The sequence below is a fragment of the Giraffa tippelskirchi genome, chromosome X, assembly GCF_054371585.1.
Source record: "Giraffa tippelskirchi isolate mGirTip1 chromosome X, T2T-mGirTip1v1.2.pri, whole genome shotgun sequence".
In the NCBI taxonomy this organism is placed as follows: Eukaryota; Metazoa; Chordata; class Mammalia; order Artiodactyla; family Giraffidae; genus Giraffa; species Giraffa tippelskirchi.
Window position 1 is genome coordinate 102,551,942 of NC_137289.1, and position 24,850 is coordinate 102,576,791.

Below are 24,850 nucleotides of genomic sequence, written 5' to 3' on the forward strand. Positions count from 1 at the left end.
TCCACAAAGCTTTAAAATTGCATTTTTGTTGTTGTTGTCCAGTCGCTTAGTCATGTCTAACTTCTTGTGACCCCATGGACTGCAGCATGCCAGGCTTTCCTGTCCTTCACCATCTCCCAGAGTCTGCTCAAACTCATGCCCATCTCATCCTCTGTCACCCTCTTCTCTTCTTGTCTTCAATCTTTCCCAGCTTCAGGTTTTTTGTTTTTTCAAATGAGTCAGCTCTTTGCATCAGGTGGTCAAAGCACTGGAGCTTCAGTTTCAGCATCAGTCCTTCCAATGAATATTCAGGTTGATTTACTTTAGTATTGACTGGTTTGACCTTCTTTTAGTCCAAGGGACTCTCAAGAGTCTTCTCCAGCGCCACAGTTTGAAAGCATCTGTTCTTTGGCACTCAGCCTTCTTTACGGTCCAACTATCACATCCATACCTGACTACTGGAAAAGCCAAAGCTTTCACTATACGGACTTTTGTGGGCAAGTGATGTCTCTGCTTTTTAATACACTGTCTAGGTTTCTCATATCTTTTCTTCCAAGGAGCAACATCTTTTAATTTGTTGGCTGCAGTCACCAACCATAGTGACTTTGGAGCCTGACAAAAATGTCTGTCACTGTTTCCATTTTCCCCATTTGTTTGCCATGAAGTGATAAGACTGGATGCAATGATCTTTATTTTTTGAATGTTGAGCTTTAAGCCAAATTTTCACTCTCCTCTTTCACTTTCATCAAGAGGCTCTTTAGTTTGTCTTTACTTTCTGCCATGAGGGTGGTGTCATCTGCATATTTGAGGTTATTGATATTTCTCCTGGCAATCTTGATTCCAGCTTGTGTTATATCCAGCCCAGCATTTTGCATTATGTACTCTGCATATAATTTAAATAAGCAGGGTGACAATATACAGCCTTGATGTACTCATTTCCCAATGTGGAATCAATCCATTGTTCCATGTTCGGTTCTAACTTTTGCTTCTTGACTGGCATACAGGTTTCTTAGAAGGCAGGTAAGGTGGTCTGGTATTTCCATCTCTTTAAGAATTATCCACAGCTTGTTGTGATCCACACAGTCAAAGGTTTTAGCATAGTCAATGAAGCAAAATTTTTTCTGGAATGCCCTTGCTTTTTCTATGATCCAATGGGTCTCTGGTGTATGTTATATAATTTAAAGTGTTGCATGGGACTTCTAAATTGATCCATTATGATGTGAAATTCACTGTATGGCTCAAATGTAGCTGCAGAATACAATATGTAGCCATGCATAACGTTCCTCTTAGACATCTAGAAGAGTTGTAGTTTCAAATTTTTGTGCAGTTAGGTAAAATCACAATGCAACAGTCTTGTGGCTTATTTTCCTTAAATGTGCTTTTTAAAGATAGTTTTGGATTAAGTTGTGCAGACTTTCTTTAATATGAAAGTTAAATTATTGTGATAATAATTCTATAAGGATGTTTTATAGGATATAGGTACTAGACAAATTATTTCTAGTGGAGCTTCTTAAATTTTCATGCAAATATCAAGGGAGCAGAGTCCCGATTGTCACAAGGGAGAATTAGTGTCAGTGAATGCAGTATGGGCCTTGTTACAGAAGACATTTTAAGATTGTCTATTGATTTGCTGGGAGCTCAGGCTTTGGGTGTTTTGTCTTTTGTCATTTCATAGTTTGAAAACTTTGTTAGCATGAAGCAAGGCAAGATAGCTAAAAATTCATGGAAGTAATGTGGTACATCAGCACGTCACTGACAATATCATCATGTCTGACTCTTTGCAACCCCATGGACTAGAGTCCACCAGGCTCCTCTGTCCATAGAATGTTCCAGGCAAGAATACTAGAACAGGTTGCCATTTCCTTCTTCATGGGATCTTCCAGACCCAGAGATCGAACTCATGTCTCTTTTGTCTCCTGCATTGGCAGGCAAATTATTTTCCACTAGCGCCATCTGGGAAGCATGTCACATCAATATTACACTGCTCTTGAAAATCTACATGGGCATTTTTGGCAGTATACAACTTATAAAGTCTTCAATTGGAAGAGTTTCTATTAAAAGGATAGATTATAGGATAATGTGGCTAACACAGACCTGATATAAAATTAACTTCAGGAGTTTATCCTTAGGGTCCAAATTTGCAATCACTTTAACCAGAAACTCTAGCATAATTTTATGACTTGTGAAAAATATGGAAGATAAAAAATTATTTTTAAAAAAAAGAACTTACATTCTACATTTAGAGGTGGCTATTAAAAAGTTCACTTGCACTGAATGCGTGCTCAGTCACGTACAACTCTTTGGAATCCCATGGACTGTAGAATGCAGGCTCCTATGTCCTTGGCATTTTCCCAGGCATGAATACTGGAGTGACTTGGCATTTCCTACTCCAGGGGATCTCCCCAACCCAGGGATCAAACCTGCGTCTCTTGTGTTTCTTGTGTCTCCTGCATTGGCAGGCGGATTCTTTACCACTATGCCACCTGGGAAGCTCTAGTTAGTGTAATTTCTTAAGTTACAAGTCCCATTGGCCAGTTTTATCTTGCTTTCTCAGCAAAATATTACACTGAAAGCAGTCACAGAAAGTGACTTGTGGTGTAATGATCATAGGTGTCCACTAGAGGTCACTATCACTTGGTGATAATTTAAGGAACATGCATGGGAACATATCTAAGGACTATAGTTGGGTTTTATGCTTGCAAGAATAGTTTTATTCTAGGTGAAGAAAGCTGAGCATCGCAGAATTGATGCTTTTGAACTGTGGTGTTGGAGAAGACTCTTGAGAGTCCCTTGGACTGCAAGTAGATCCAACCAGTCCATCCTAAAGGAGATCAGTCCTGGGTGTTCATTGGAAGGACTGATGTTGAAGCTGAAACTCCAATACTTTGGCCACCTCATGCAAAGATTTGACTCATTGGAAAAGACCCTGATGCTGGGAAGGATTGGGTGCAGGAGGAGAAGGGGACTACAGAGGATGAGATGGCTGGATGGCATCACCAACTCGATGGACATGGGTTTGGGTAAACTCTGGGAGTTGGTAATGGACAGGGAGGCCTGGCATGCTGCAATTCATGGGGTCACAAAGAGTCAGACACGACTGAGCGACTGAACTGAACTGAACTGATGATTCTCAGTTCATCGTGGTTTCTTATGATCTCCATATCTTTAGCAGAAAGGTAAAGGCAAAGATAAATTAGCCAGAGGGATTTTAATTTTATGAAATATAGATACCTTTTGCCTACTGTTTCTATGCTTTTTACAGTTCCTTAAAAGATCATGTGATCAGTAGATGGCATCACCACCTGTTTAGTTAGACTCACCCATGTCTGGGTGGGAAGTCCTGGTCGATTTTTGTTGTAGAGTCATGGTTCATATTCCTACAGTTCTTTATCAGGAATGGTGTTTTCCAGGCCTACTCACTCATTTTCCATCCCTGGCTATATAAGAACCACTGATTTTGATACTTTATATTAACATATTTTTGTTTTCAGAATTCCCAACATGATTTAGTTGTCAGATCTGGTTGGTGGTGATGTCTTCCAGTTGCACATTTTTGTTTTAATACTAGACTGTTGCCTTGTGGTTTCCTTTTTTTTTTTTTTTTAGAACATGAAAGAATTTAATAATTAAAGTAGCTGAAGGAAAAAGAAAAGGAAATTGAACTGGGACTTGCACACCAGAGAGGGAGCTATGAAGGAGGAATAGTTCTCACACCTTGGGAAGCCACTCACCGGTGGGGAGACCAGCCTGGACAGAGAGCTTCAGAACCTAGGAGGAGAGCACAGCAACTTGTTTGCAGAAAGGAGAGGAGACTACACAAAAGATCAGCACCACTTCCTTGTATTTCCCAGCCTGAGACTTTTGTCAGTTGATGCAGGTGGGAATTGTGTACCAAAGCACAGGCTTCAGAGGTCAGACTCAGGGAAAAGACTTAGCTTGGTTGCAAGAAGACAGACTGAATAGGCTGGACTAGTGCACTGAGGGTGTATTCAGAAGAAGACTGGGACCACCGAAGAGACAAGGTGGCATTATTGGAGGTGCACAAGGAGAGAGACAGGACCACCAAAAGAGTTTCTTTCCCTGTGAGTACTCAGGCAACAGGATACTACCTATAGGCACGGGTATGACTCATTGTTGCCACTACTAGACCCATGAGCAGACACTAAGTCCTGCCCCTCCTGTCCCAGAAGTGTGTGGGCTACAGCTATCTCTGAAAGACCCATGAGCAGGAGCCAAGTTCTGCATCCACCATCCCGGAAGTGGGAAGGTCACAGTCATACCAATAGGATACATGAGCAGCTGCCAAGCACTGCCCACTGTCCCCTGAGTGGGAAGGTTGCAACTGCCCTTGTAAGATCTGTGAGGAGGTGCACATCTTGAGTCATGAGCCTGGGAGTGCATCAGATATAGTTGTCTCTACAAGACCTGCAAACAAGAGGAAACATCTGCCTCTGCTATAACAGAAGCACAAAAGACATGCTGCACCTATACATTCCATATCAAGGGGGTAATGGCCAACATATGCTGAGGAAAGAGGTAGTAAGAATCCAAACTGAAAGCAGCACCTCAGTTCCAGACAAGATGACAGAATTGAAGAACTTGAGCTATCTTCTCCAATAGAAAACATCAAAATCACAGCTAACTGTTGAACAACCATCAACAAAAAAGACTCGAACCTACCAAAAAAGATATTTTGCATTCAAAGACAATGAAGAAGTCGCAATGAAATGGTAAGAAGGTATTTTCATGACATAATTAAGCTCCATAATTACCAGGTGGGCGACCCACAAATGGGAACGTGATTCTCCCATAGAGGTTCTCTCACAAGAATGAGAGTTCTGAGCCCCGTATCAGCACTGCCGAATCTGAAGCTTTAAAGACCAGCTGAGCATGAGTGCAAAAGCTCCAGAGAGCTGAGGGAAACAGAGACTCCACTCAGAAGGTGCACAGAAGATTTCATGTACACTGGGACCCAGTACCAGCAGCAACTCCATAAGAGCCTGGGCTGGACCTACCTGTGGGTTTTAGAGGGTCTCCTAGGGGAGGCAAGGGTCATCTCTGTCTCGCTGGGAAGTCAGCAGTGATTTTGGAGCCCAAAAAATGGAATATTACTCGGTCATAAAAAAGAATGGATTAATGCCATTTACAGCCACATGGATGGACCTGGAGAATGTCATAAGTGAAATAAATCAAACAGAGAAAGACAAATATCATATAAGGTCACTTACATGTGGAATCTAATCTTTAAAAATTATATAAATGTATTTAATTACAAAAATCACCGCAGATGGTGATTGCAGCCATGAAATTAAAAGACACTTACTCCTTGGAAGGAAAGTTATGACCAACCTTGACAGCATATTAAAAAGCAGAGACATTACTTTGTCAACAAAGGCTCGTCTAGTCCAGGCTATGGTTTTTCCAGTAGTCATATATGGATGTGAGAGTTAGACTATAAAGAAAGCTGAGCACAGAAGAATCGATGCTTTTGAACTGTGGTGTTGGAAAAGACTCTTAAGAGTCCCTTGGACTCCAAGGAGATCCAAGCAGTCCATCCTAAAGGAAATCAACCTTGGATGTTCATTGGAAGGACTGATGTTGAAACTGAAACTCCAATACTTTGGCCACCTCATGCGAAGAGTTGACTCATTGGAAAAAGACCCTGATGTTGGGAAAGATTGAAGGCAGGAGGAGAAGGGGAAGACAGAGGATGAGATGGTTAGATGGCATCACCGACTCAATGGACATGAGTTTGGGCAAACTCCGGGAGTTGGTGATGGACAGGGAGGCCTGGCGTGCTGTGGTTCATGGGGTTGCAAAGAGTCAGACATGACTGAGCGACTGAATTGAATTGAATTACAAAAAAGAAATAAAGAAATAAAAATAGATTTTGAACCCAAACTTATGATTACCAAAGGAGAAAGGTGGAGGGGAGGGATAAATTAGGAACTTGGAATTAACATACACATATCACTACAAATAAAATAGATAACCAGTAAGTATCTACTACATGGGAGCTTCCCTGGTGGCTCAGAGATTAAAAAATCTGCTTGCCAGTGCAGGAGATGCTGGTTCAATCACTGGGCTGGGTAGATCCCCTGGAGGAGGAAATGGCAACCCATTCCAGTATTCCTGCCTGGGAAATCCCATGGACAGAGGAGCTTGGCGGGCTACAGTTGATGGGGTCGTAGGAGAATCAGACATGACTGAGTGACTAAGTAACATCTACTGCATAGCATAGGGAACCATCTTCAATATTTTGTAATAACTCAAAAGGGAAAGAAATCTAATAAAGAATCCATATAAGTACGTTTTTATGTGTGAAATATATATTTTTAAATTATTTTATTTATTTTAATTGGAGGATAATTACTTAAAATATTGTGATGGATATTGCCATACAGTGCAGACTTTCTGATGATGCTCTTCTGACCAGCATGAGATAGTACCTCACTGTGGTTTTGATTTGTGTTTCTCTAATAATGAGTGATGTTTATGTCTTCTTCAGAGAAATGTCTGTTTAATTCTTTTGCGCACTTTTTGATTGGGTTGTTTGTGGTTTTGGTATCGAGCTGCATGAGTGCTTGTATATTTTGGAGATTAATTCTTTGTCAGTTTTTTCATTTTCTATACTTTTTGCCCATCCCTTTGAAGGCTGCCTTTTACCCTTGCTTACAGATTCTTTAGTTGAGTAAAAGCTTTTAAGCTTAATCAGGTCCCATTTGTTTAGTTTTGTTTTTATTTCCATTACTCTGGGAGGTGGATCATAGAGGATCTTGCTGTGATTTAGGGCGGAGAGTGTTCTGCCTATGTTTTCATTTAAGAGTTTTATAGTTTCTTTTTTTTTTTTTTTATAAATTTATTTATTTTAGTTGGGGGCTAATTACTTTACAATATTGTAATAGTTTTTGCCATACATTGACATGAATCAGCCATGGGTTTACATGTGTTCCCCTTCCCGGACCCCCCACCCACCTCCCTCCCCATCCCATCCTTCTGGATCATCCCATTGCCCCGGCCCTGAGCCCTTGTCACATGCATCGAACATGGAATGGTGCTCTGTTTCACATATGACAATACACATGTCTCAATGCCATTCTCCCAGAACGTCCCACCCTCACCTTCTCCCTCAGAGTCCATAAAATTGTTCCATGCATCTGTGTCTCTTATTCTGTCTCGCATATAGGGTTATCGTTACCATCTTTCAAATTCCATATATATGCATTAGTATACTGTATTGTTGTTTTTCTTTCTGGCTTACTTCACTCTGTATAATGGGCTCCAGTTTCATCCATCTCAGTAGAACCGATTCAAATGTATTTTTTTTAATGGCTGAGTAATATTCCATTGTGTATATGTACCACAGCTTCCTTATCCATTCGTCTGCATATACACCGAGGAAACCAGAATTGAAAGAGACGCGTGTACCCCAATGTTCATCGCAGCACTGTTTACAATAGCCAGGACATGGAGTTTTATAGTTTCTAGTCTTACATTTAGATCTTTAATCTAATTTGAGTTAATTTTTGTGTATGGTGTTAGAAAGTGTTCTAGGTTCATTCTTTTACACATACTTGACCAGTTTTCCCAGCACAACTTGCAGAAGAGACTGTCTTTTGTCCACTGTATATTTTTGTCTCCTTTGTCATCTTTCCTATTCTATTGCTTTCCTCTATTTCTTTGCACTGATCACTGAGGAAAGCTTTCTTATCTCTCCTTGCTATTCCTTGGAACTCCACATTCAGATGAATATTTCTTTCTTTTTCTCCTTTACCTTTAGCTTCTCTTCTTTTCTCAGCTATTTGTAAGGCCTCCTCAGACAACCATTTTGCCTTTTTCCATTTTTTTTTTTGTTGGGGATGGTCTTCATCCCTGTCTCCTGTACAATATCATGAACCTTCATTCATAGTTCATCAGGAGCTTGAGAGTCCCTTGGACTGCAAGGAGATCCAACCATACCACCCTAAAGGAAATCTGTCCTGAATATTCATTGGAAGGACTGATGTTGAAGCTGAAACTCCAATACCTTGGCCACTTGCTGTGAAGAACTGACTCATCTGAAAAGACCCTGATGCTGGGAAAAATTGAAGGCGAGAGGAGAAGGGGACAACAGAGGATGAGATGGTTGGATGATATCACCGACTCAATGGACATAAGTTTGAGTAAACTCTGGGAGTTGGTGATGGACAGTGAGGCCTGTTGTGCTGCAGTCCATGGGGTTGCAAAGAGTCGGACACGACTGAGTGACTGAATTGAACTGAACTGAGCAACAGACAACACAGAAATACAGAGGATCATAAGGAGAATATTAGGAGCAATTATATGCTAATAAAATGGACAACCTAGTGGAAATGGACAGATGCTTAGAAAAGTTCAATCTCCAAAGACTGAACCAGGAAGAAATAGAAATTATGAATAAGCTAATTACAAAAACAAATTGAAACTGTGATCAAAAATCTTCCAAAAAACAAAAGCTCAGGTGGCTTCACAGGGGAATTCTATCAAACGTTTAGAGATGAGGTTGCCTACTATTCTGAAACTCTTGAAAAAAATTGCTCAGGAAATAACACTTCCAAACTAATTCTATGAGGTCATGATCACCCTAATACCAAAACCAGTAAAGGAAATCCCCCCCCCAAATAAAATTACAGCCACTATCACTGATGAACATAGATGCAAAAATCCTCAACAAAATTCTACAAGCAGAATTCAACAACACATTAGAGAGCTCACACAATGATCAAGTCAAGTTGTATTACAGGGATGCAAGGATTCTACAATATATGCAAATAAATCAATGTGATACACCATATTAACAAATTGAATGATAAAAACCATATGGTCATCTCCATAGATGCAGAAAAAGCCTTTGACAAAATTCAGCACCCATAAAAATGCTTTAAAAATGGGCATAGAAGGAACCTACCTCAACATAGTTAAGACCATATATGATAAGTCCACAGCAAACATTATTCTCAATGGTGTAAAACTAAAAGCATTCACTCTAATATCAGGAACAAGACAAGGGTGTCCACTTTAACCACCACTATCCAGCATAGTTTTGGAAGTCCTAGCTATGGGAATCAGAGTAGAAAAAGAAATAAAAGGAATCCAGATCCAAAAAGAAGAAGTAAAACTCACTGTTTGCAGATGACACGATACTATACATAGAAAATCAAAAAGAAACTATCAGAGAAGTACTAGAGCTAATCAGTGAATTTAGCAAAGTTGCAGGATACAAGGTCGATACACAGAAATCACTTGCATTCCTATATATTAACAATTAAAAATCAGAAAGTGAAATTAAGGAATCAATCCCATTCACCATTGCAACAAACAAACAAACAAAAAAAATACCAAGGAATAAACTGACCCAAGGAGACAAAAGAACTGTATACAGAAAATTATAAGACACTGATGAAAGAAGTAAAAAATGACATAAACAGATGGATAGATAGCCCATGTTCCTGGGTAAGAAGACTCCATACTGTGAAAATGACTATACTACCAAAGGCAATCTACAGATTCAATGTGATCCTTATCAAATTACCAATGGCATTTTCACAGAACTAAAACAATAATGTCACAATTCAAATGGAAACACAAAAGACCCCAAGTAGCCAAAGCAGTCTTGAGAAAGAAGAATGGAGCTGGAGGAATCAACCTTCCTCACTTCAGGCTATATTACAAAGCTCCAGTCATCAAGACAGTATGGTACTGACACAAAAACAGAAATATAGAACAATAGAACAAGATACAGAGCCCAGAGATAAACCCACACACCTATGGGTACATTATTTTTGACAAAGGAGGCAAGAATATACAATGGGGTCAAGATAGCCTCTTCAATAAATGGTGCTGCGAAAACTGGGCAGCTACATGTAAAATAATGAAATTAGAACACTTCCTAATGCCATACACAAAGATAAACTCAAAATGGATTAAATACCTAAATGTAATACCAGAAACTATAAAACATTAGAAGAAAACATAGGCAGAACACTCGATGGCATCAATCAAAGCAAGATTGTCTATTACCCACCTCCTTGAGTAATGGAAATGAAAACAAAATAAACAAGTGGGACCTAATTAAAAGCTTCTGAATAGAAAAGGAAACTACAAACAAGGTAAAAAGACATCCCTCAGAATGGGAGAAAATAATAGCAAACAACTGACGGAGAATTAATTTCCAAAATATACAAGCAGCTCCTACAACTCAATACCAGAAAAACAAACCCAATGTGAAAAAGACCTAAACAGACATTTCTTTAAAGAAGACATACAGAAGACTAACAAACACATGAAAAGATGCTCAACATCATTCATTATTAGAGAAATGCAAATCAAAACTACAATTAGATACCACCTCACAATAATCAAAATGGCCATCAACAAAAATTCTACAAGGAATAAATGCTGGAGAGGGTGTGGACAAAAGAGAATCCTCTGGCATTGCTCGTGGGAATTTAAACTGATACAGTCATTATGGTAGATGGTATGGTGATTCCTTAAAAAAACTTGGAATTAAATCACCATATGACCCAGCAATCCCACTACTAGGCACATACCCTAAGGAAATCAAAACTGAAAAAGACACATGTACCTCAATGATAACTGCAGTGCTATTTCCAAAAGCTAGAACATGGAAGCAACTTAGCTGTCCATTGATGGATGAATGAATAAAGAAGCTGTGGAACATGTATACAGTGGAGTATTCAGTTCAGCTCAGTCCCTGAGTCGTGCCCAATTCTTTGTGATCCCATGGACTGTAGCAAACCAGGCTTCCCTGTTCATCAACAACTCCCAGGGCTTACTCAAACTCATGTCCATCGAGTCAGGGATGCCATCCAACCATCTCATCCTCTGTCATCCCCTTCTCCTCCTGTCTTCAATCTTTTCCAGCATCAGGGTCTTTTCAAATGAGTCAGTTCTTTGCATCAGGTAGCCAAAGTATTGGAGTTTCAGCTTCAGCATCAGTCCTTCCAATGGATATTCAGGAATAAGCTTCCTTTAGGATGGATTGGTTTGATCTCCTTGCAGTCCAAGGGACTCTCAAGAGTCTTCTCCAACACCACAGTTCAAAAGCATCAATACTTCAGCATTCAGCTTTCTTTATAGTCCAGCTCTCACATCCATACCTGACTACTGGAAAAACCATAGCTTTGACTAGACAGACCTTTGTTGGCAATGTAATGTCTCTGCTTTTTAATATGCTGTCTAGGTTGGTCATAGCTTTTCTCCCAAGGAACAAATGTCTTTTAATTTCATGGCTGCAGTGATCATCTGCAGTGATTTTGGAGTCCCCCAAAATAAAGCCTCTCACTGTTTCCCCATCTATTTGCATGCAGTGACGGGACCAGATGCCATGATCTTTGTTTTCTGAATGTTGAATTTTAAGCCAACGTTTTCACTCTCATCTTTCACCTTCATAAAGGGGACTTTTAGTTCCTCTTCACTTTCTGCCATGAGGGTAGTGTCATCTGTATATCTGAGGTTATTGATATTTCTCCTGGCAATCTTGATTCCAGCTTGTGCTTCATCCAGCCCAGTGTTTCTCATGATGTACTCTGCATATAAGTTAAATAAGCACGGTGACAACATACAGCCTTGACATACTCCTTTTCCAATTTGGAACCAGTCTGTTGTTCCATGTCCAGTTCTAGTTGTTGATTCTTGACCTGCATACAGATTTCTCAGGAGGCAGGTCAGGTGATCTGGGATGTTATTCAGCCATGAAAGGAACACACTTGAGTCAGTTCTAATGAGGTTGATGAATTTAGTGTCGGAGAAGGCAATGGCACCCCACTCCAGTACTCTTGCCTGGAAAATCCCATGGACGGAGGAACCTGGTAGGCTACAGCCCATGGGGTCGCTAAGAGTCGGACACGACTGAGCAACTTCACTTTCAGTTTTTCCTTTCAAGCATTGGAGAAGGAAATGGCAACCCACTCCAGTATTCTTGCCTGGAGAATCCCAGGGACGGCGGAGCCTGGGTGAGCTGCCGTCTATGGGATTGCACAGAGTCGGACACGACTGAAGTGACTTAGCAGCATACAGAGTGAAGGAAATCAGAAATTGAAAACAAAAAATCATGTACTAACACATATATATGGAATCTAGATAGATGGTACTGCTGAATTTATTTACAGGGCAGCAGTGGTGAAACAGACCTATGGGCATGGGGAGAAAGGAGGTGGCGGAGGCTGAAATGTATGGAGAGAGTAACATGGAAACTTACAATACTATATGTAAAATAGATAGACAATGAGAATTTGCAGTGTGATTTAGGGAAATCAAACAGAGGCTCTGTAACAATCTAGAAGAGTTGGATGGGGAGCGAGATGCGAGTGAGGTTCAGGAGAGAGGGGACATGGGATAACCTATGGCTGAATCTTGATATTTGACAGAAAACAACAAAATTCTGTAAAGCAATCATCCTTCAATTAAACAATAAATAAACTTAAAAAAAAAAAACGTATCTCTGACACATTGTAAGAGTCCATGAGAAAAGATGTCAGGGGAGAGTGCTCTGTGAGCGCTGACTGCCATACCTGTTTTTACTATGATTAGGTGAAACTGTACTGCCAGATGACTTCCTAGCCTGAAATCAGGTGCATACTTTTTATTTCAGAAAACTCAATATCATGATCAAATCATTTGTTTTAATACAGAGAACAATGATCCAGTGTGTTTTCCCTGCAAGTGTAAGTTCGCAAATATTTCACTAGTGAAAAATACTTCCTTTGACAAGAGACCCCAATTCCCAGGTTCATAAAACCATGTTTCCCTGAAGTTTCAGAGCTCTGTAAAGATTCTCCTTGGACATAATGTGCCATTCCATGAAAAAAGAGGTCAGGGGACACTGTTCTGGGAGTGTTGACTGATACCCCTCTGGTTACCTTGATAAGTGAATCTATACCATCTGATGACTTTCCAGCAAGAAGTGGCAGGAGGCTGTTTCTTCCAGAACACTCCAAAACTAGACCAAAGCTGTTGCTGTAATGAAGAGAGAAATGAACCAGTGTGATCTTTTGGCAAGTTTAAGGCTGCAACTATCCAGCTGTCACTGGGAGAATATAAATTTTTTTGCCATCAGGCCCCAATTCCCAGGTACACAAAAACATGCTTCCCAGCAGGTTTACAGCTGTGTAAAGACACACCCAGGATACACTGTACCATTTAATGAGAAAAGAAGTCAGGAGAGGGTGTTTTGTGAGTATTGACTGCCATACCTCTAGCTACTCTAATTAGGTGAAAATGTACTGTCATATGATTTCCCAGAAAGAAGTGGCAAGCAGCCTGTTCTTTCAAAAAACTCAAAAACTTGATCAAAGCTGTTGTTGTAATGAAGAGAGAAATCGTGGTTTATTTTTTCTAGCAGGTTTGAGGCTTCAATTAGCCAGGTTTCACTGGGTGAAACTACTTCTTTTGCCATCAGGTGCCCATTCCCAGGTTCACAAAAACAAGTTTCCGTGCAGTTTCAGAGCTGTGTAAAAACAATCCTTGGACACAATGTACCATTTCATGAGAAAAGAAGTCAGGAGAGTGTGTTCTTTGAGTGTTGACTGACATACCTGTTGTTAACCTGATTAGGTGATTTTGTATTCTCAGATGACTTCCCAGCAAGAAGTGGCAAGCAGCCTATTTCTTTCAGAAAACTTGAAAACTTGACTAAAACTGTTGCTGTAATGAAGAGAGAAATGAAAGCGTGTGTTTTTCTGGAAGGTCTGAGGCTGCAATTATCGAGCTTCCAAAGGTGGAAAATATGGCTTTTACCATAAGGTACCAATTCCCATGTTCACAAAAGCATGTTTCCTGGCTGCCTCAGAGTTGTGCAAAGACACACCTAGGATACACTGTGCCATTTTATGAGAAAATTAGTCAGGGAAGAGTGCTCTGTGACTGTTGACTGCCATATCTCTAGTTACCCTGATTTGGTGAAACTGTAGTGCCAGATGACTTTCCAACAAGAAATGGCGAGCAGCCTGCTTCTTTCAGAAAACTCAAAAACTTGACCAAAGCTGTGGTAATGAAGAGTAAAATGAACCAGTGGGTTTCTTCTGGCAAGTATGAAGCTGTAATTATCCAGCTTCCACAGGTGGAAAATACAGCTTTTACAAAAAGGGCCCAATTTACAGGTTCAAAAAGGCATGTTTTCTGGATGTTTAAGAAATGTGTGAAGACACATCTTCAACACAGTATACCATTCCATGAGGAAAGGTGTCAGAGGAGAGTATTCTGTGAGTGTTGACTGCTATACATGTTTTTACACTGATTACATGAATCTGTACTGTCAGTTGGCTTCCCAGCATGAAGTCGAAGCATCCTTTTTATTTTAGAATACTCAAAATCATTACCAAAGCTGTTGTTGTAATGAAGAGAAAAATGAACCAGTGGGTTTTTCTGGCAAGTTTAAAGCTGAAACTATTCAGGTTTCACTGGGGAGAAATACTGTTTTTTCCCATCAGGCCCCAATTCACAGGTTCACAAAAACATGATTTCCAGCAGTTTCACAGCTGTGTAAAGACACACCTCGGACACACTGTACCATTTTATGAAAAAAATTAGGGGAGAATGTTCTGTGAGTCTTGACTGCCATACCTCTAGATACCATGATTAGGTAAAAATATACTGTCCGATGACTTCCCAGGAAGAAGTGGCAAGCAGTCTGTTTCTTTCAAAAAACTCAAAACTTGACCAAAGCTGTTGTAATGAAAAGAAAAACGAACCAGTGCTTTTTGTTCTAGCAAGTTTTAGGCTGCAACTATCCAAATTTTTCAGTTTGGAAATACTTGTTTTGGCATCAGGCCCCAATTTCCAGGTTCACAAAACCGAAGTTTCCCTGCAGTTTCAGAGCTTTGTAAAGATATACCTAGAAACCACAGTACCATTCAATGAGAAAATAGGTTAGGATGAGTGTTCTTTGAGTGCTGACTGCTATAACTGTTGTTTTCTGAACAGGTGAAATGGTACTATCAGGTGATTTCCCAGCAAGAAGTGGCAAGAAGCCTGTTTCTTTCAAAAATGCAAAAATTTGACCAAAGCTGTTATTGAAATGAAGAGAAAAAGGAACCAGTGTATTTTTCTGGAAAGTCTAATGCTGCAAGCAAAGTCTAAAGCTGTTATTGAAATGAAGAGAAAAAGGAACCAGTGTGTTTTTCTGGAAAGTCTAACGCTGCAAGGTTTCACTGGGAGAAAATATTTCTTTTACCATCAGGCCCCAATTCCCAGGTTCACAAAAACATGTTTCCCTGCAGTTTCAGACTGTGTAAAGACACTCCTAGGACATTTGAACTATTCCATGAGAAAACATGTCAGAAGAGTGTCTTCTGTCAGTGTTGACTACCATACCAGTTGTTACTCTGAATAGGTGAAATTGTACCATTAGATGATTTCCCAGGAGAAGTGGTAAGCAGCCTGTTGCTTTCAGATAACTCAAAAACTTGACCTAAGCTGTTGTAATGAAGAGAAAAATTAAACACTGTGTTTTTTCTGGCAGGTTTCAGACTGCAACTATACAGCATTCACAATGGGAAAATACTTCTTTTTCCATCAGGCCCTACTGCATTTTAAGAGCTTTGTAAAGACACATTTAGGAAACACTGTACCATTCCGTGAAAAAAGAGATCAGGAAAGAGTATTTTTTGAGTGTTGACAGCCATACCTGTTGTTATCCTGATTGTGTGAAATGGTATTGTCAGCTGACTTCTGAAGAGCCTGTTTCTTTCAGAAAACTGAAACATTGACGAAAGTGAGAAGGTAACAGGAAGGCCGGGGTCTCCAAATGGAGGAAACAGGCTACAAGTGTCTCTTAAAGTTCTGTGTTGCCATGGCGACACCTGGTTCCATTGGAACTTAACTTTTCTCAAACCTTGAGCTAGCCAATGTGTTTTTCTTATGGAAATGTTTTTCTTAAGCTAGTTTAATGAAACTATGTATTTGCTTTGGAATTTGCCTTTCTTCCAATGGTTCCACCTAAGACTAACTTTTTTTTTCTTTTCTCAAACCTTGGGCTGATAATAGCTCAACAAACCAGTATTCATATCAATTGTTTTATGGCTGGGGGATGACATACCTTATGCCATCCTATCTCAAAAATGCATATTGTGGGAGAGGGGCCTGGTGAAACACTGTCAGCCTTGAAATGTCTCTCTTATCTGATTAATAGCTTTCTAACAGAGACATAAAACATCCAGCTAAAGACTAGCAGAGGGGCAGTCTCTGTCTCCCTTCTGATGTCTATGTCAGAAACTCTATTTGTCCCTTTTTATACTTTAATAAAACTCTGCTACACAAAAACACTTGAGTGATCAAACTTGGTCCCTGGTCCCGAAGTTAAATCTTCTTTGGAGATCACAAATCTGACACTGTTCACCATAAGCTATCATCTTGGGGGCTTGTCCGGGATCTTCAGGACAAGGTAAGAACACTCAAGAGCTATAGCCTCTCTGATTTCTCAGTATGTATGTTTTCTGCTTTACTAACTCTCTGGTGTGCTTGTGTGATTGAATGACACACCATGAACAAAGCAAATGATGAGCCCTGCTCTGTGGTTTCACGGTGCCTTGTAATGACTGAAGGCAGCCCCCAAAAGGGGAGACTTGTCAGGAGTTTATAGCGACGTGCCAATGCAAAGAGACACCCAATGTCCCTGCGAGGGGAGCAGCCAGAGATGGGCAAAGCATGTTCTTGAACTTTCCCTTCTCGGTCACCTTTTCTTGGCCTCTTTGACCACTTTGTAATTGTGTGGGGAATTAGAACTACTAACATAATCTGTCAGATCATAGACTTTCAAGGGAATTGTGATCCATGCTGTTACTATGTACTTTTATTTAGATGCCATGTATGGAAGTGACTAGCCTTGCTAGGAGCCAAAAGTTTAAATAATATGTTTGGGAGCGAGGCAGAGCTCTAGCTCCAGGCATGTCTCTCAGGCTAGAGGTCACTTTCTTGGCTGCCTGCCTCAGGGGCCAGCGACCTGAAAGTGAGTCTTTGTCAGAGCTGTGTCTCCTATCTCTGTGGATAGAAACACTGCTGGTGACCATGAGGTTTTTGAGGACACAGATTGGGAATTGCAGGATCTAGTCAGATTGGAAATGCAATGGGCTTCTTCCTTTTGTAGTGCTAGCTCTTAGTGGACCAGAGGAGGCTCTCTGATGGCTTTTGTCTCAACTCCTTAGATATTCCTTTTGTAGGATCTATGGACATGAACTGGAAGGATTGGCTCTAATAGCTCAAGAACAAAAATCACTTTTTCCTCGCTGACCAGCCCTCCACCATCTCTTTTGCTATCACATATACTGGTGTGGTGACACTCAGAAGGGACATCTGGGCTGTTTGCCCCATTATGACTCACCAGTTCTACTGAAGTCAGGACTGTACTCAGGAATGTGCATAGGCATGTGAAAGATGGATGTTTCCCCTAGGAGTCCTAGCTTGGGAAACATTCTGGGAAAACTACTCTGCTCCACCCCAGGTGGCATAAGAGAAAAGGGCAAATCAAACAAAGGTCTTGGTGGTATGGTACTGAATCAGTCTGGGATGCTATCAGATCTACCCCTGGTGCATCTCCATCCACCTTGGTGGTAGAACCAGGAGGGATGAGTAAGAAGCCTGTGTCAGTAAGGGACAGACTAAGTCTGACCAGGGAAGGAAAACTTTGGTGGAGAGTCTGTCTACAACCCCATCTAGAGCAGGGAAGGATGATTCCAGTGGAAAAAAGCCATGGCTGTGGATGCCACTTTTTTCTCTTACAGATGGGAGCTAGCAGTTCCAGAACCACTCCTTTAAGATGTATTTTTTTAAGAAATTTGGGACAAGTTTGATCCCGAGTTTAAAAAGACATGTCTGGTCTTCTGTGATACTGAATGGCCATAGTATCCTTTGGAAGATGGGGAACACTGGCCTGTTGAAGGATCTCTTAATTATGATACTGTTTTACAACTAGACTGGTTCCATAGAAAACAAGAGAAATGGGTAGAAGTGCCATATGTGTTGCTCTTTATCTCTCTGTGAGACATGCAAGACTTATGTCTTAAGGGTGCAGATTTGGATGTGAAACCTTCAGCTTCCTCCTGTCCTCTTAATTTACCCCTGTATCTGGGGTTCCCAACTGAAAAGGCTGGGAATCAGTGTTCCCTTCTGGGGGGGGGGTTGCCTCAGTCTCGGTAGAAATTCAAACAGTATCAATTGTGGTTGAGACTATCAAGAGGATCCAAAAAGTACACAGAAACCTTTACAGTATTAAATTTACTTTATCAGCTTACTTGGAGAGATGTAATGTATGTCTTGGGACAGATGCTGACTCCTGACTCAAGAACTTGAGTTTGGGGGGAAGCTACTACTTTTGAAGATGAATGACTTGAACGTGAGACAAGGGGAAAGAGGAAACATGAAATAGCCCTCCTTCCTACTGGGAAACAAATGATTTCCATAACAGAGCCACTTTTTCAGATGTATTCTTGAAGGACTCAAGTGAGCACACATGTTGAGACTTTAGACTATGCTAAGCTGGTTGACATAGAACAGGGAGAGAAGAAAACTGCTGGCAAATTCCTAGATGCACTATGGGAGGCTCTCTGCAATTTGCTGATGTTGATCCTGAAAGTGCAGAGGAAGAATGATCCTAAAAGATAGATTTCTCAGTCAGCTCCAGATATCTGCCACAAGTTATGAAAACAGGCGTTGGGATAAAATTAGTTAAAAAAAAAAAACTGTTGCAACTGGCTCAGATGGTATATTACGGTAGAGAATACAAAGAGGAAAATAGGAGGAAAAAAGAACCAAAAGTGGCATCCAAAAGACTGAAGACCCAACAATGGCTGTTAGATCTGCTCTGAAACAGCCTGAAAAACATGCCCAGAGAAACCCAGGTGAAAAGGGATGGGCTTGTTATTACTGTGGAAAGGAGGGGCATCTCAAGCCAGATTGCCATTAGGCATCTAAGCCACCTCCGGCTCCATGTACAGTCTGCAAAGGACCATAATGAAGAAGAGACTGCCCTCTGAGGTGTTGGCCCCAGGAGTCGAACTGTCAAGACAATCAGGACTGAAGGTGCCTGGGGGTCCCCACACAAGCCTCCATCCTAATTACACCTGAGGAACCCTGGGTATTAATAACTGTGGAGGGCCAATCAGTTGATTTCTTTTGGCCACTGGGGCAAACTTCTCTGTGCTCACTGAAGCCCCTGGTCGGCTTTCCACACAATCCACTACCGTTATGGGACTGTCTGGATGAGCCAAATGCTATTATTTCAGTCATCCTCTAAGCTGAAGCTGGGACTCTGTACTATTTTCTCGAGTTTCTATTTGTGCCAGAGTCTCCCTCAACTCTTCTGGGGAGGTATATACTGTACAAGGTCCAGGCCTCTGTTTTCATAAATATGGAGCCAGCTCTTTCTCTTTCATTAATTGAACAAAATGTACATCCTAGAGTGTGGGCTGATTGAAAAACTGTGTGTTGAGCACAAAATGGTGTTCCTGTCATTATCAAGCTCAATGACCTTCACCTATTTTCACATCAAAAGTAGTATTCACTGAAGCCTGAGGTTAATGAGCTGGCAAAATTTTACTATACTGACTTCTCATGATGTCATGAGTTTAAGATCCCATCTTAAACTCTAAAGTTCAGAGTGACAATCTGTCACTCAAGGGGTGTCAAAAGCTCTTGGAATAGAATATCACTTACATTGTTCCTGGAGACCCCAATCTTCAGGAAAAGTTGAAAAGGCTAATGATATTATTAAAAGACACCTATGTAAGCTAACTCAGGAAACACAAGACAGTTGGTTTGAGGTTTTACCCATAGCTTTAATGAGAGTTTGAACTGCTCCTAAGAAGGGACAGTCTATATGGTCGACCACTTTTGCACACAGATATTGTCATAGATCCTAAAGGCTAAAAATTAACTATGTGACTCAGCTTTCAGCCTTTTCAACAGACATTAGCAGGAGGTTAACTCCTGACCCAGATTTTGAGTCAAACAAGCTGGTGTTTGAGCCAGGAACTGAGATGGGCCTGAGAACCTGTATAGGCTTGCTTCTGCTGACTCCAAAAGTCCTGAGTCTGCCGTTTGACCCTCAAGACAGCACCTTTCTGTCCTGGACTCATTCCTACACTACATTCCACAATTGACATAATTTCTGGGTCTGTGGAGTGCTCCCCTCTTCATCAGTGGAAGTCTTCTGTGGTGGGCATCTCCACTTCAAGGAAAGGACTTACTCCAAGTCTGCAAATACCTTCAACAACAACAATCATATGTGATGCCTCTTCTTAATCTGAGGACATCTAACAATCCTAAAATGGACTGGTGCAACACTGTACTTTAGCTATGGACATAATGTGACTTTTAATTTTGATTGTACATCGTCTTGGTTTAACGACTATTTTGCTACACATAAGAAGGTAAATGGGTCTAGATCTGGTGGCTTTTTACCTGACATTTATAAAATATGGGATGAGGTTATATGGCTAACTCCTGAAAAGGGACACCTAATATCTAGCACCCCCATGTGCTGGGAACAAATAGAGCCATAGCCAGAAGTTAGCCAACAACTTAATTATAATGATTGGGAACAAATGAGATTTTTGCTTCAGGAAATACGCAATGTAATCATTCCCATGTTTTCCAATCCCAGTTCAGGTCCAGGCTAGGCTTGGGAATGATTGGGACTGGATATCTCAGTCACACTGGCTTGTTCCAAATGGGTCTACTGGATATGTGGCTCTTACCCATGGGTGTGGCTTCCCCTTGGCCGGATCATGAGATGCACCCTAGGTCTAGTTTTACTCATGGCTTCATACTTTCAGAGCTTCCAGAGAAGCCTGCTAATTTACCACACCTTAGAACTCGCTGGGCAAGATCTGTATTTCACTGGCATGATTATTTGGCTGCAGCATTTGTTCCCTCTTCGAGAACTACAGATGTTATGCTATGAGTTGAGACTCTGACTAACTTTACTCAACAGGCTTTACAAGATTCTCAAAAAGCTATTTCAGCTCTTAATGTTGATCAAATACAAATTAGAAAGGTAGTTCTACAAAATAGATTGACCTTAGATATTCTGACAGCTGCACAAGGAGGAACTTGTGCCATTATTCATACCCAATGTTGTAGATATATGCCAGATATGAGTACTAAGGTTACTCACTTTACCAAACACATGAACAAGATGATTCAGGCTATGGATACTCCTAAAGCTTCAGTCACTTCACCTTGAAAAATGTTAACTAGCTCCCCATGGTGGAGAACAATCTTAATTGTAATAATTCTAATTGTTTTGTTTTTACTCTTTGCTCCCTACATCTGTAACTGTGTAACTGAATTTGTTTCTAACCATCTGAAAACTTTTAAGTTACAAATGGTTGCCCAGGCTCCTATGAGTGCCACAGCCTCCTCCAACTATTACTTGGGGTCCCTGGATCAGAGACCCACCATATGAGGGTTAGGGGAATATGTTGCCTCAACAATTTAGGGGCAATGTCCCTCAACAGCAGGAAGTAGTTATGGAATGAGAATAACGCCCCTTTCTCCAGGCAACATAATTCTCCTAAAAGAAAAGAGGGGAATGAGAGGGTAACAGGCAGGAAGGTCAGAGGTCTCCAAACAGAGGAAATAGGCTGCAAGTGTTTCTTAAAATTGTGTGTTGCCATGACGACACCTGGTTCCACCGGAATTTAACTTCTCTCAAACCTTGAGCTAACCAATGCGTTTTTCTTATGGAAATGTTTTTCTTAAGCTATGTTAATAAAACTATGTATTTGCTTTGGAATTTGCCTTTCTTCAAAATGGTTCCACTTAAGTAATTTTTTTTTTCCTTTTCTCAAACCTTGGGCTGATAATAGCTTAACAAACCAGCATTCATATCAATTGTTTTATGGCTGGGGGATGACACACCTTTTGCTATCCTATCTTTAAAATACATGTTGTGGGGGAGGGACCTGGTGAAACACTGTCAGCCTTGAGGTGTCTCTATCTGATTAATAGCTTTATAACAGATATAAAACATCCATCTAAAGACTAGCAGGGGGGGCAGTCTCTGTCCCCCTTCTGATGTCTATGTCAGAAGACATAGACATATGTTTATGTTCTCTGTCCCTTTTTATACTTTAATAAAACTCTGCTACACAAAACCTCCTAAGTGATCACGCCTGGTCCCTGGTCTCAAAGCTAAATCTTCTTCTTCGGAGATCATGAATCTGACTCTGTTCACTGTAAGCTATCAAAAGCTGCTGCTGTAATTAAGAGAAAAATGAACCAGTTCGTTTTTCTGGAAGGTTGGAGGCTGCAATTACCCAGTTTTCACAGGTGGAAAATATAAACTTACCATAAGTGTCCAATTCCCAACTTCACAAAAGCGTGTTTCCTGGCTGTTTCAGAGTTGTGTAAAGATGCATGTAGGCCACACTGTACCATATCATTTGAAAAGATATCAAGTGAGAGTGTTCTGTGAGTGTTGACTGCCATACCTGTTGTTACTCTGACTAGGTGAAACTGTACTGTCAGATGACTTCCCAGCAAGAAGTCAGATACATACTTTTTATTTCAGAAAATTCAAAATCATGATCAAAGCTGTTGTTATAATGAAAAGAATGATGAATCAGTATGTTTTTCTGGGAGGTGTGAAGCTGTAACAATCCAGCTTTCAGAGTTGGAAAATACTTCTTTTGCAATCATGCCCCAATACCTCGGTTCTCAGAAACATGTTTCACTGAAGTTTCAGAGCTATGTAAAGACACTCCTACAATACTGTTGCAGAAACCAGTACTTGAGAAAGCAAGTACTACACTCAGATAGTTGGAGAACTCGGGTGTATTATGTCAGTGGCCCCAGAGGAGTTAACACTCCAAGCTCTGAGCCCCGAACAAAGGGATTACCAAGTTTTTATAGACAAACTGTAGTGGGTAGCACTAGCTGTTAATAGGCTGGTTTAAACTAAGGGGTTTTGCACACATGGGAACAGCAGTCAAAATGGGGAGGGGGATGCCGGGCCTGGAAAGGCATGATTAAGCAGGTTTGCAGGGGCTGGGCGATTGCAAAGGGCAGGACAAGGGTGAGTGAGATAAACTCCAGTTCCTAGTATTGCAGGTCCCCACTTTTTGAGATTATGTGACCTACATGATCTAGACTTTGCAAGGGGCAAGCTGAGGTACAGCAGCAGCAAGAGAAGGAGGTTATATAAAATTTTAACTTTTCCTCTTCTTCAATACCATGTACCATTCCATGAGAAAAGATGTCAGCGGAGAGTGTTCTGTCAGTGTTGACTATCATACAGTTTTACCCTGAATAGGTGAAACTGTACTGTCAAATGACTTCCCAGAAAGAAGTGGAAAGCAGCCCAATGAATTCAAAATACTCAAAAACTTAACCAAAGGTGTTGTAATGCAGAGAAAAATAAGCCAGCGTGTCTTTCTGGCAGCTTTGAGGCCGAAACTATCCAGCTTTCACAGTGGGAACAACTTCTTTTGCCATCAGGCTCCAACTCCCAGGTTCACAAAAGTTTCAGAGCCATGCAAAGACAATCCTAGGACACATTGTACCTATTCATGAGAAGAGACTTCAGGAGAGAGTGTTCTGTGAGTGTTGACTACCAATACTGGTTGTTACATTGATTAGGTGATGCTACTATCAGATGACTTTCCAGTAAGAAATGGCAAGTGACCTGTTGATTTTAGAATACTCAAAACTTTGACCAAAGCTGTTGTGTTAATGAAGAGAAAAATGAACCAGTATGTTTTTTTTTTTTTTTTTTTCTGGCAGCTTTGAGCCTGCAACTATCCAGCTTTCACTGTGGGAAAATGTTGGAGTCCTTTAATGGAGAGTTCCAGAAAAACATCTATTTCTGCTTTATTGACTATGCCAAAGCCTTTGACTGTGTGGATCACAATAAACTGTGGAAAATTCTGAAAGAGATGGGAATACCAGACCACCTGACCTGTCTCTTGAGAAACCTGTATGCAGGTCAGGAAGCAACAGTTAGAATTGGACATGGAACAACAGACTGGTTCCAAATAGGAAAAGGAGTATGTCAAGGCTGTATATTGTCACTCTGCTTATTTAACTTATATGCAGAGTACATCATGAGAAACGCTGGTCTGGAAGAAACACAAGCTGGAATCAAGATTGCCGGGAGAAATATCAATAACCTCAGATATGCGGATGACACCACCCTTATGGCAGAAAGTGAAGAAGAACTAAAGAGCCTCTTGATGAAGGTGAAGGAGGAGAGTGAAAAAGTTGGCTTAAAGCTCAACGTTCAGAAAACTAAGATCATGGCATCTGGTCCCATCACTCCATGGGAAATAGATGGGGAAACAGTGGAAACAGTGTCAGACTTTATTTTGGGGGGCTCCAGAATCACTGCTGATGGTGACTGCAGCCATGAAATTAAAAGACGCTTACTCCTTGGAAGGAAGGTTATGGCCAACCTAGATAGCATGTTTAAAAGCAGAGACATTACTTTGCCAACAAAAGTCCGTCTACTCAAGGCTATGGTTTTTCCAGTGGTCATGTATGGATGTGAGAGTTGGACGGTGAAGAAAGCTGAGCGCCGCAGAATTGATGCTTTTGAACTGTGGTGTTGGAGAAGACTCTTGAGAGTCCCTTGGACTGCAAGGAGATCCAATCAATCCATCCTAAAAGAGATCAATCCTGGGTGTTCATTGGAAGGTCTGATGTTGAAGCTGAAGCTCCAATACTTTGGGCACCTCATGCGAAGGGTTGACTCATTGGAAAAGACCCTAATGCTGGGTAGGATTGGGGGCGGGAGGAGAAGGGGACGACAGAGGATGAGATGGTTGGATGGCATCACCGACTCGATGAACATGGGTTTGGGTAGACTCCGGGAGTTGGTGATGGACAGAGAGGCCTGGCG

The 24,850-nt window shown here is 41.0% G+C and overlaps 1 protein-coding gene across 2 annotated transcripts in view; it reads right to left on the reverse strand.

Moving 5' to 3' along the window:
• LOC145536025 (spindlin-2) overlaps nucleotides 1-15,820 on the reverse strand; it is a 46,617-nt gene extending 30,797 nt beyond the window's left edge. The window contains exons 1-2 of one of the 2 annotated variants that reach the window (XM_081564386.1): nucleotides 15,644-15,820; nucleotides 12,879-12,975 (exon numbers count right to left, since the gene is read on the reverse strand). The gene's annotated coding sequence lies outside the window, so the exon portion shown is untranslated. The remainder of the gene's footprint in view (nucleotides 1-12,878; nucleotides 12,976-15,643) is intronic. The other variant, XM_081564388.1, reaches the window with a different exon arrangement.
• Between the last annotated feature and the right edge of the window lie 9,030 nt (nucleotides 15,821-24,850).